This window comes from Triticum urartu, chromosome 4A (assembly GCF_056163025.1).
Source record: "Triticum urartu cultivar PI428250 chromosome 4A, HENAU_Tu73, whole genome shotgun sequence".
NCBI lineage: Eukaryota > Viridiplantae > Streptophyta > Magnoliopsida > Poales > Poaceae > Triticum > Triticum urartu.
In genome coordinates this window covers 385,262,898-385,274,746 of record NC_141876.1, presented here as the reverse complement: position 1 = coordinate 385,274,746, position 11,849 = coordinate 385,262,898, and positions in this window count along the sequence as shown.

Here is an 11,849-nt window from a genome sequence, read left to right as displayed (position 1 = left end):
GTGTTGGCCTCGCGACTAAGTCCTGACACTAAGCACATCTGCCGTGACAAATCCACGACAGTTGGCACCCACCGTGGGGCCTGCACACGATGGTGATGAGTTCTTGAAGGGATCTCTTCTAGAGATCAAGAAGCTCGCGACTGGCCAGTTGAAGAAGACTTGATTCGAAAGAATCGGTATCAGTTTTTGAATTCATCGGTTCAAATTTACGATCTGGAAGATTTAAGTTCTACAGAGATCAGGATTGTGCTCTGTCCACCGTCGTGTGTAGTTGTTTCAGTTATTGCTGGCTCCCCAAGACCAACAAGAATTATGCTGAGCCGCCGTACATCGGGTCACGTCATCCTGTATCGAGCACCCATGTGAGTTGCACAAAACGAAATCCGGAGGCGGATTTGATCCGAAAAAATAATTGGGAATATCCCACGACCCGGAAGCGGTTTCCGCCATCGAGCCGCTATCGCTCCACTGGTCTCCGCCCCCGCGGTTCCGAGCCGCCGCAGCCGTGGTCTCGTTTCCGATGGCCGACCGCCTCTGCCCTAAGCCGCTAGCCGCCTCGTCGACTGCCGGCCACCGCCGCCTCGCCAACCTTGCACCCGAGCCGTCTCCACTAAGTTTCCAGGCGCTAGGCGCACCTTCCGTGCGAACTGTTGCCTCTGCCATGGTCTCGCCTCCAAATAGGTGCCACCGCGGCCTCACCTCCAAGTTTGGTCGCCGATCCACCTCGACCTGGCCTGGATGAGCTGCCGCCTCACCACTGCGGATTCTACTGCACTGAGCCGCGACCCCTCGCCTTGAGCCGCCGTGAACTCATCCGCGAGCTACTCCGATCTTGTTTCCATGTCCGTCGAGCCGCCGTTCCCACAGTCCTGCCGCCGGTCGCTGTCATCACCTGCGCAGGCCGCCCTGTTTCCGCCGCCTCGTGATCTCGCGCCCGGCCTCCCATGCCGCCCAGTGCGATTCAGACCCGCCAACGGCTGCTGTGTCTACTACCAGAGCCGCCCGCTTGCTGGTTCCGCTCCGCCGCGCTGTGCTGCTCTTCCCCTGGCTGTTGAGCCGCTCTGCGTGCGACCCTGCCTCCGGGTCACATCCAGTCCGAGCTGTCGAGCCTCCGGGTTAGGATCTGAGCCTGGTCGCGGCCCTGCTGTACCGGCCAAGTCGCCACCGTGGCCCGCCGGTTTCTGACATCGAGTCACCGCCACCTCGTCAAAATCGTTGTCGCGACCAGGCCAAATCACCAACAACCATCGACCACATCCACAGCTATAGCAAGTCGCAGTCAAGTCTCACCTGGGAGCCAGCGGCCAGCCTCGCCTTCTCTGCTGTGGCTCGGTCGAGCCGCCGCCTGCCTCGAGCCGCTGCATCCACCTCTCGCCGGCGTCGCCCTTTTTGGCCGTGGCTCGCCTTCACTCCAAGTCACCGCTGCCAAGGTCGCGTTGTTGTAGCCTGCTTTGGCCTCACTCCTGCCGAGATGCTGAGCCGTTGCCGTCTTCAATTACGTCAAGGCTGATTTGACTATTTATTGGTGGACTACTACCTCACGTGGAGCTCTTGGAGGATTTGATCTAAAGTTCAAAAAAATGAACACGTGCTTCTTGCCAGCAAAACGCTGATCTGAACCACCTATGGTGTTGCCTGAAGATACAATTCTGAAGCAGTGCAAAGCAATTTTGAGAAGGCTTCACCTCAAGTTGCCGTCACCTCCGCGTCCAAACCATCGTAGCCACGTTGAACCTGCCTACTGATTTTTTCGACGCTACAGCTATTGACGAGCCTCTACAATTGCTGGAGGTGTTTGAAGCACTGTATGACATGGATGCATGCAAGGCCTTTCAGTTTTGCAAGCATGTGAGAACAGAGAAGAGGTTTCAAGACTTTCAACTGCACCTTCAGAGACTCAGTTATCAAATTACAATGATCAAAATTCTCAAAGGATATCTCCTGACGCTACTTATGGATCATCGGTCGTATGGATAAATCAGATGATATTCATCTAAGTATATTTTATTGACACATTGTTTTTTTTATGAAAGAACAATTTATCTTTGCGGTGGTCTGGAATGTTTTTATGCAGGATAGTTAATTATGACAAGGATACACGTGCAAATCGCCGCCCCACTGTTCGGTTTATATCCGTCCGTGCATGCGGCCGACTCGTTGTCCGCTCCGGCTTACAAACGTCACGGCCGGGTCACCAGTCCGCACCGGTTTACCACACTGCGGCCGGTTCACCCGTGACTGATTTCAGTTTCACCTAGTGATCATCAACTTCATGGCGGGTTATTTCCGGTCTAAACGAATCAGGTGCTATTTACCCTATTTAGTTTTAAATACATATTAATTCATCCAAGCAAAACTACTTTGCCCTGCTGTATTTTATATGTAGGAGAATTATTCATTATAAAATGGCATTATAGCGCGGAGATGGAGGTGCACCAACATCATTCGGCACAGGAGGTCATCCTTACTCAACAGTCTCCCGCACCGCTTACAACGCCATGGCCGTTTCTCGCGACCGCACCGGTTGACAATGCCACGGACAACTCGCCCGTCCGTTCTCGCGGCCGGTTCACGCGTCCGCACAAGTTTACAACGAGAAGGACAACTTGCTCATCCGTAACGGCTTACAACACTGTGGCCGATTCATCTGTCTACTCCCGCGGCCGACTCACTCGTCATGATCATCAACTCCGCGGCGGATGACTATTGGCCTGATGTATCAGGTGAAATCCATCTAGTATATTTTTAGATTATATATTGCTTTTCTTTAAAAGAGCAATTGCTCTGGCTTGCAAGTTCTTCAATGCAGGACAAGTTATATCACTGAGCTGTTGAATGACTCATACCAGTCTATATCATGATTAATTATGAAGAATCTCAAGCCAACTCCTCAAGTTGCCTTGAGATTCGGGGGCTACGATAACATGACTTAGAAAATATCGTGAGATTTAAGACCCCGAGTCATTGGAGGGAAGATAACCCGGTGCCGGAGTCTACCGCCATATTGGTGAAAATTTAAAGGCCGTCAGAAAATTTCTGGCTCACAATGATGCTTCGGTTTACAATCCGGCTCAAGGTAAGCCTGTCTCCCACAAAGCTCTGAAGCTCTCAATATCCCGTTTGAAATTCCGGTTTAAAAAGAATTCATTTCTTGCAAGCTCAAGTTTTTTCAGAAAAAATTACAGGGACCAAAGAGAGTTTGTTGCAAAGCACAACTCAAACATAGGCACCCGGCGAGCACAGCTCAAAAATATATCACTTGGGGGCTTTCGGCTTATTGAGCTAAGCTACGATTACCCTTTGATCCGACTCATAGCCACAGTTACAGGTCATTTGGGGGCTTCCTGTTCAAACATAGGTCGTATTCGAACCAAAGAGAACATAGCTGTCGTAACCCTTTTGATCAGCGCAAAGCCAAACTCACTAGGGGGCTTCTTGATCATATCCGAATCATAGCTTAACCCATTTTGGGTCCAACTTGAACCGTATTCGAATCTACCGCGTGTGTTTGAAATCTGACCGTTGGACACGTGTCAGTTCCTTAGTGACCCAGGGTCATTTTGGACAAATTAGGTCGGTTTGCCTCCTGGCTATAAATAACCCACCCCATACACCATAAATTGGTGGCTGCTTAGAGTTAGTGCACGACTTTTGTCATTTAAGAGCAACCCACCTCCAAAGCATTTGAGAGAGAGATCCTTGCGAGGACAAAGCCCAAAACACCCAGAGCCAAAGAGTGTTAGGCACCACTGAAGTCTTTCTGTCCACATGACCTGAAGACTTGTTACATTGAGAACTATGAATCCTCCAGCCGGTTAGGCGTCGCGTTTTGTCTTCAAAGCCCTCGTCTTTTCTACTGTTTGTCTTCAAAGCCCTCGTGTTTTGAAGACTTCCATAAAAATCGCCTATTCACACCCCCTCTACTCGATAACTAGCACTTTCAGCATGGACTAGAAATGTGGACCCGTCAAAATGCTAAGGAAAAATATTGGCAAAAGCTCAAGACTCTTCATTTCTATTTTAGTGATCCAAGATAACATTGAGTCCATAGGAAAGCCAATACTATTAAAAGGGGATGAGGTGTTGCTTAATGGTCTAGTTGCTCAAAATGCTTAGTGATATGCTCCAAAGCCCTCAACCATTTTCTCAAATCCAAATATGTCCTAAACCTGAAGTTAAACTCGGCCCCACCGATTTGATCCATCTGGTGCCACCGAGTTCGTTTGACATAGCCATAGCCAGAAACCCTAATCACTTCAGTCACACCGATAGGGATCTCAGTCTCACCGAGATGGGACTGCAAACTCTATGTTTCCCTTCATAATGTTTCGGCCTCACTGAATTGAGCGATCGGTCCCACCGAGTTCGCTGTGCAAACTCTCTATTTATCCTTCCTAACGTTTCGGTATCAACGAAAGGAGCGATCGGTCCCACCAAGTTTTCCTAACCAACTCTCTGTTTGCTTGTTACTAAAATCGGTCTCACTTAGTTGAAGTAATCGGTCAATCCGAAATTATGTTTTGCCCTAACCCTACCTCATCGGTCCCACCGAGTTGATCATGTCGGTCCCACCGAAACTCCTAACGTTCACATTTTCAACTAAATCGGTCTGACCGAGTATATACATTTGGTCTGACCGAGTTGGCTCTTTTGTGTGTAATGGTTAGATTTTCTATGGAGGCTGTATATACCCCTCCACCCTCCTCTCCATTGGTGAGAGAGCCATCATAATGTGCCTACACTTCCGGCATTCATTTTCTGAGAAGAGAACCACCTACTCATGTGTTGAGATCAATACATTCCAATCCAACCACAAGAATCTTGATCTCTAGCCTTCCCCAAGTTGCTTTCCACTCAAATCATCTTTCCACCATACCCAAATCTATGTGAGAGAGTTGAGTGTTTGGGAGACTATCATTTGAAGCACAAGAGCAAGGAGTTCATCATCAACACACCATCTATTTCCTTTTGGAGAGTGGTGTCTCCTAGATTGGTTAGGTGTCATTTGGGATCCTCCGTCAAGATTGTGGAGTTGAACCAAGTAGTTTGTAAGGGAAAGGAGATCGCCTACTTCGTGAAGATCTACCCAAGCGAGGAAAGTCCTTCGTGGGCGATGGCCATGGTGGGATAGACAAGGTTGCTTCTTCGTGGACCCTTCATAGGTGGAGCCCTCCGTGGACTTGCGCACCTGTTACCCTTCATGGGTTGATGTCTCCTTCAACGATATAGCACCACCTATCAGAACCATGCCAATAAACTCCGTGTCTACATTGTGTTTGCCTTTCAAAACCCCCTCCCTTTACCTTCATATGCAATGATTTACATTCCGCTGCTATACTCTTAGAATTGCATCTGTATGTTGATTGCTTGACTTTTACTAAGTTGTTAAAATTTGCCAAGATTTAAAATTGGGAAAAGGCTATATTTTTATTTGGTCAAGTAGTCTAATCACCCCCCCTCTAGACCTACTTTCGATCCTACATGAGTCTATCATCCTTGTTCTAGCCCGACCTCTCTCTCGTTCCAGTGTTGCCGACCACAAATAGGATTATCTCATCATCCTTGTCGCATGGCCATGCTTATCTTGGTCGGATCAAACGAGGGCCCCAGTGTATATCTCTACTGACCGGAGGGGAAAATCCCATCTTGCTCAACCATGTCTTGCAGCATGGGTTTGGAAAATCCCAAAACCTACCTTTGTAACTACCCAGTCACGAAGTAGCATTTGGTCGGTCGAAAGCAGGTCTGTCACCATCCCGAGTTCATGCGGCAGCTCATGTCTTAGGACATAGAACATATGTTGTAATAGAGACTCACATATGACATATCACTGCGTCTCATAGGTAGGTCTGTCTGACTCGGAGCTTATCTTGACTCGGATTCGACTATGTCGAATCTAACCAAATCCTGACAAGTCCATATTATCCGGTTAGCATCCAATGCTACATGGGTAGTGAGACCAAGCCATCGACTGTGTCATATGCTAGTTTAGTCGGCTGTGCGTCCACACAACCCTTTTGACTAGGGAACTTTTAGGATAGTCATCAAACAATGCATAGTCCCACAAACAAGTCACGCACTTGTTGATACACATCAGTGATAATTTCCAAGGAGTATCTGTGACTTATTGATACACATCAGTGATAATGTCCAAGGAGTATCTTTATTCATAAACACATGGGAAATATCATCACACATGATCGCCTCTAGGGCATATATCCAACAGGGTGCTGGGTCGGGAGCTTGTTCAGGGGGAACCTCTAGCCAACGGGGGTGGCCACATCGTTGATGGAGCTCCGAGTTTCATTCCCCTCCTAGGTGGTGACAACGAGGTCAACTCCCATACTCCCTCCTCCCTCTGTGCTCGGGTGAAAATCTTAGTTCCCTGTTTTGGAGGTGTCGCCTTGGGCATTGAGGTGGAGGGTGTGCACGGTGAGCACAAATGGTTCCTGGTGCCGGAGATGGTGCGGTGTGTCATCTACCACGTCGGTGATGGCGGGTCTCAGCGGCGTGGTGCTGTGGGGTCTCGCCGATGGACGTGTGTTGGTGGACGCACAAAGTGTGGTGGCGCTACCTGGCGTCAATGGTAGTTGGGTATGGTAAGGTCAATGCATGGATATCTAACAAAGTTGGGATGGCGGAAGATGGCAACGATGGATTATGCAGTGTGCACATGCGGTGCACGCAATGTGTCTACCAGACCAGTTGGTGATCTCGGCTCGCCGTGAGGCGGCTTGGTGAGGCCACCAGATTAGACATTGTGCATTGGTCTGGCTAGGGCACATCATCAAGCTAGTAGGTGTAGCAACATAGATCGATTGGAAGGTGGTTTTGGGTTGATCCATGTATTTGTTTTTTCAGACCATGTTGAATAATTTAATATAGATGGTTGGGTGCATCGCTCGATACAGAGGTTGGGAATTGCCCCCCTTTTTGAAAAAAACACCTGCCGCATAACTTTAACCTTAGGAGATATTATTTTCTTTCCATCGAAATTTATTGTTAGGATAATTCAATAAGCATATTCCATCATTTGAGGACCAATCAATCACATGAGGCACGAAACCAAGATTTGTTAACAAGATTCACCGAACATCGTCTACATCTTCGGGGCATGACTACGGATGCTCCTCCCCATGACACCGTCACGATACCATGTTGGCATAGATTACATTATGTGTCTACCCTCACATTATATATGAGGCCTAGGATAGAAGTGTCCTATTAGTACACATCTCCTATCTTATCTAGACACAATACACCTTAGAGTCCAACTGTAACCTACCTTGTATAATATGTTTGTCACAATTCCAACAAACTCCACCTTGGCGAATGTTCTCCCTCACCTTGAATCTGTTCATGCGCCAAAATTCCATGTAAATTGGACTTTAGTTATGCCATGACTATTGCTGCTACTCCCAGACTCAATGTGGCTCCACCTGCAATGTGACTCCTAGATCCTTCTTGACCGCCTGTATGAAACTTGAAATAATTTCACCATTACTTCTAGTCATCCTGAGTCAAATTAGTAGTTGTCTTACCAGGTGTCTCATCACTACAGCCTTTACCCATTTCCATGTCACATGCTTACTGCATGCCTCACCGCTATTACCGCACACTTTCCCGGTCGAGTGTCAAGGGTTGCGAACCCACACCACTCAACCCCCCTTGTAGAGTACCATGAATCATCATCAATAGACGACGAGTTCCATGTTTCCAACGGACCATTGGACTATAGTCTGAACCACTCGCTTTTCCCGCTGAAATAGGCTTTGAATCTCCATGCACTTAGACCCTAGCCCCTCCATTAGCACTATGTGAAGTCTTCACCAGACTCTAGCTGCACCTTCAACATGACTCCATGGGAGATAATAAGTCCATCCTCGTTCCCGTCAACTTTAAGCTCCCATGTGTACCATATTGAATCAACCCTGCGCCATAGTCTTCTCGAAACCACACAAGCCGTCAGGCATGTGGAACGTGTTTCCGTGCCCAAAAGTCGCTCACCATCAGCATCACTCTCCTTATTGTTGCTGATCCCACCATTGTCTTATGTTTTGACACACATCCACGTTGATCTGTCAGACTGTCCAGGCCAACTGCCATTTGTGTCTGACCCAAGCTGAACTTTTCTGACTACAACCATCTGCAACTCCTCACCGTCCTCATCATCTAGCTTAACTGACTTGACATCCCGCAACGCCTTCAAGCAGCCCTATTGTGCCAACAAATTTTTCACACTTGTCAGTCATAACCCAAAATTTCCAATTCCGCCAAACTTCTCCACCTCAAACCTGGTATCCGCTGACTCTGTGAAAAATAATCAAGTAGTCTTCCCATGACCCCCAAGTACACGAAGCGTATACTAGTAGAAAATTGAACAAATAATATATTTGGTCTTAATGTGTGGTGGCTCTTTCTCAACCCCTAATGCTAGCTTTGCTTTGTTAGGGAATCTCCAACACCGACCCTCAAATCGCCCGCACATGTTTAGAAGACGGTGTCCGTACGTGTTGTGCCATCCAACACGAGCCTGTATCGGTTTGCCGAGCGGTCCGGGAGTGTTTTATCCCGGAAACCATAGACAAATATGGGGGGGTCGCGGGTGTCCAGTCCGCTGCCACGCCCATGTCTGACCGTCCTAGCCCATCCAACAACCCCACCCGACTCACCCAGGCTTTCCTTCTGATGCACGCTCCTCTTCCCGCACTGCATCAATGCCGGCCTAGAGCATGTAGCGGCCGGCATTGATGTCGTGATGTGATCGGATGCAGCTTCAATGCACATTCTTCAACATGGATGCAACTTCCCGAGGAACCAACTCTGTCAACTAGGCTGCATTAAAGCGGCTGATCGGCCCTTCGCATGGCCTGGCTGTGGCTATTTAAGTCATGCTTCGGCATCGTCCATATTGCAATATCTCCGCTTTTCCTCCTCCCGTCCCTGCCGCTCTTCCTCCGCAATGATACATCTCCAACATATCTACAATTTTTGATTGTTCCATCCTGTTACATTATCATTCCTGGATGTTTTAGAATCATTTTATAGCAACTTTATATTATTTTCTGGGACTAACCTATTGACATAGTTCCTAGTGCCAGTTGTTGTTTTTTGCTTATTTTTTACATCGCAAAAAATCAATACCAAATGGAGTCCAAACGCAGTGAAACTTTTTGAAGATTTTTTCTGGACCAGAAGACACAACTTGGCCCAAAGTACCAAAGGGTTGCCCCAAGGGGGGCACAACACACCTAGGTGCTCTTGGGGGCTTAGGCGCGCCTTGCTGGGTTGTGCGCACCTCGGTGGCCTCCCCACCGCCTCTTCGCCCTATAAATACCCAAATATTCTAGAAACCCTAGGGGAGTCAACGAAGCACAATTCTAGTCGCCGCATGTTCGAGAACCATGAGATCCAGTCAAGACACTATCACAGAGGGGTTCATCATCCTGATTGGTGACTCTTCGATGATGCGTGAGTAGTTTAGTGTAGACCTACGGGTTAGTAGTCAGTAGCTAGATGGTTCCTCTCTCTCTTTGGATTCTCAATACAATGGTCTCTTGAAGATCTATTTTATGTAACTCTTTTTTATGTTGTGTTTGTTGGGATCTGATGAACTTTGAGTTTATGATCATATATATATATATATATAGCCTCGTATTTCTTCTTCGAATCATTGGTTTAGTTAGGCCAATTAGATCGATTTTTCTTGTCATGGGAAGAGGTGCTTTGTGATGGGTTGGTCGTGCGGTGTTCTTTCCTAGTGACAGAAGGAGCAGTAAGTCACGCATGTATCGTTGCTATTAAGGATAACAAGATGGGGGCTATTCCTACATGAATATATCTCGTCTACATCATGTCATCATTCTTATTGCATTACTCTATTTCTCCATGAACTTAATACACTAGAGGCATGCTGGATAGTGGTCGATGTGTGGAGTAATAGTAGTAGATGCAGACATGAGTCAGTCTACTAATCTTGGATGTGATGCCTATATAATGATCATTTCCTGGATATAGTCATAATTATTTGAGGTTCTATCAATTGCCCAACAGTAATTAGTTTACCCAGCGTATGCTATTTTCTCGAGAGAAGCCACTAGTGAAATCTACGGCCCTCGGGTCTATTCTTTATCATATTTGCTTTCCAATCTATTATTTTCCTTTGAGATCTATTTTTATTGGCTTTTATTTTTAGATCTATTAATCCAAAAACCCAAAAATATCTCACTGAATTTTATTTCCCTTTATTCTATTTGCACCAATCAATCTATCTATTTATCAATCTTTTACCGGAGAGGGATTGACAACCCCTCTTACACGTCGGGTTACAAGTATTTGTTATTTGCGTGCAGGAGCTGTTTATGTGGTGTTGCTTGGTTCTCCCAATGGTTCGATAAACTTGGGTTCATCATTGAGGGAAATACCTACCATAGTTGTGCTGCATAATCCCTTCAGGGAAATACCGATGTAGTTCAAGCGATATCAAAAGGAGTTTATGGCACCGTTGCTGGCGAGACATCAGCAACATCTGTCAGGTTCCTAATAAGAAATCTCATCTCCTTGCAATTTACATTATTTGCCATTTGCCTCTCGTTTTCATCTCGCCCACTTCACAAAAATTTGCCATTTTATTCGCCCTCTTTTTCGTTCACCATTTTCTCGTTAGATCTGTTCTTTGCTTGTGTGCCACGTGTCTTCTATTTGCTTGCATCTTCTCTTGCTAAAAATCTCTTGATATGGATCCTCATCCACTTGGTACTCTTTTCAAAAGATCCGATTATTATAAACCCATCAATAGTGAATCGAGTTCACAAGATTATCTTTATGAAGTTTTGCTTGAGATTTATGAATCTGATAATTGTGATGAAGTGTTAAACGAAGAAATTTATAAAGTGATTCATGATAGCTAATTGAATGAAAAGCATTATTTTTATTGATGATCCTTGTTTTGTTATGTCCACTACTTGTTGCAATGATCATGATTGGGGTGATAGTGATTATTATGATCTTAAAAATTTATTTAAACCTCATGATGAATATGCTTGTGATAATATTAAAAGTGGGTTTGGAAGAGTGTCGACTTTAGCTAAAATAATTAATCCCACATATTTGGAGAGTGTTCAATCTTATGATTTTTTAATAAAAGTGGGTTTGGAGAGGTCATGTCTTTATTTGATGATAATCCCACTATTTTGGAAGAGTGTCAACTTTGCACGCATGTGGATCATGAAGAGAAAATTTTATATGATAGCTATATTATTGATTTTGATTCTACATGTAATTATTATGAGAGAGAAAAATATGGTTGTAGAAATTTCCATGTTACTAAATTACCTCTCTTCATGTTGATATTCTCAATGCTTCATTCCCATTCCTTGCACATGCTAGTTTTTGCTAGTTTTGATAATTTGTTTGCTTATAAAATTCCTATGCATAGGAAGTATGTTAGAATTAAAAGTGATTTTCACATGCTTCATGATGCTTTCCCTGTGTTTCAATTATTATCTTTCATGTGAGCATCATTGAAATCTTATGCCTATCTAGGGGCATAAAATGATAGCGCTTCTTGGGAGGCAACCTAATGAATAAAATTTATTTTTGCCTTTTTATTTCTGATCTTGAGTGTTTGCACAATTATTCTACTGTTATGATTGTTTTTTATGTTTAGTTAATGTTTGTGCCAAGTAAAGCCTTTAGGATCATGTTTGGTGATGGCTGATTTGATCTTGTTGAGAAACAAAAACTTTGCGCTCTAGTAGCAGAATTTCGTAAAATCATAGAAGCGTGGTAAAATCAGGATTTTTTTACACAAGATTGATATATAAATTGCCTACGTTTTCCTAATTGTT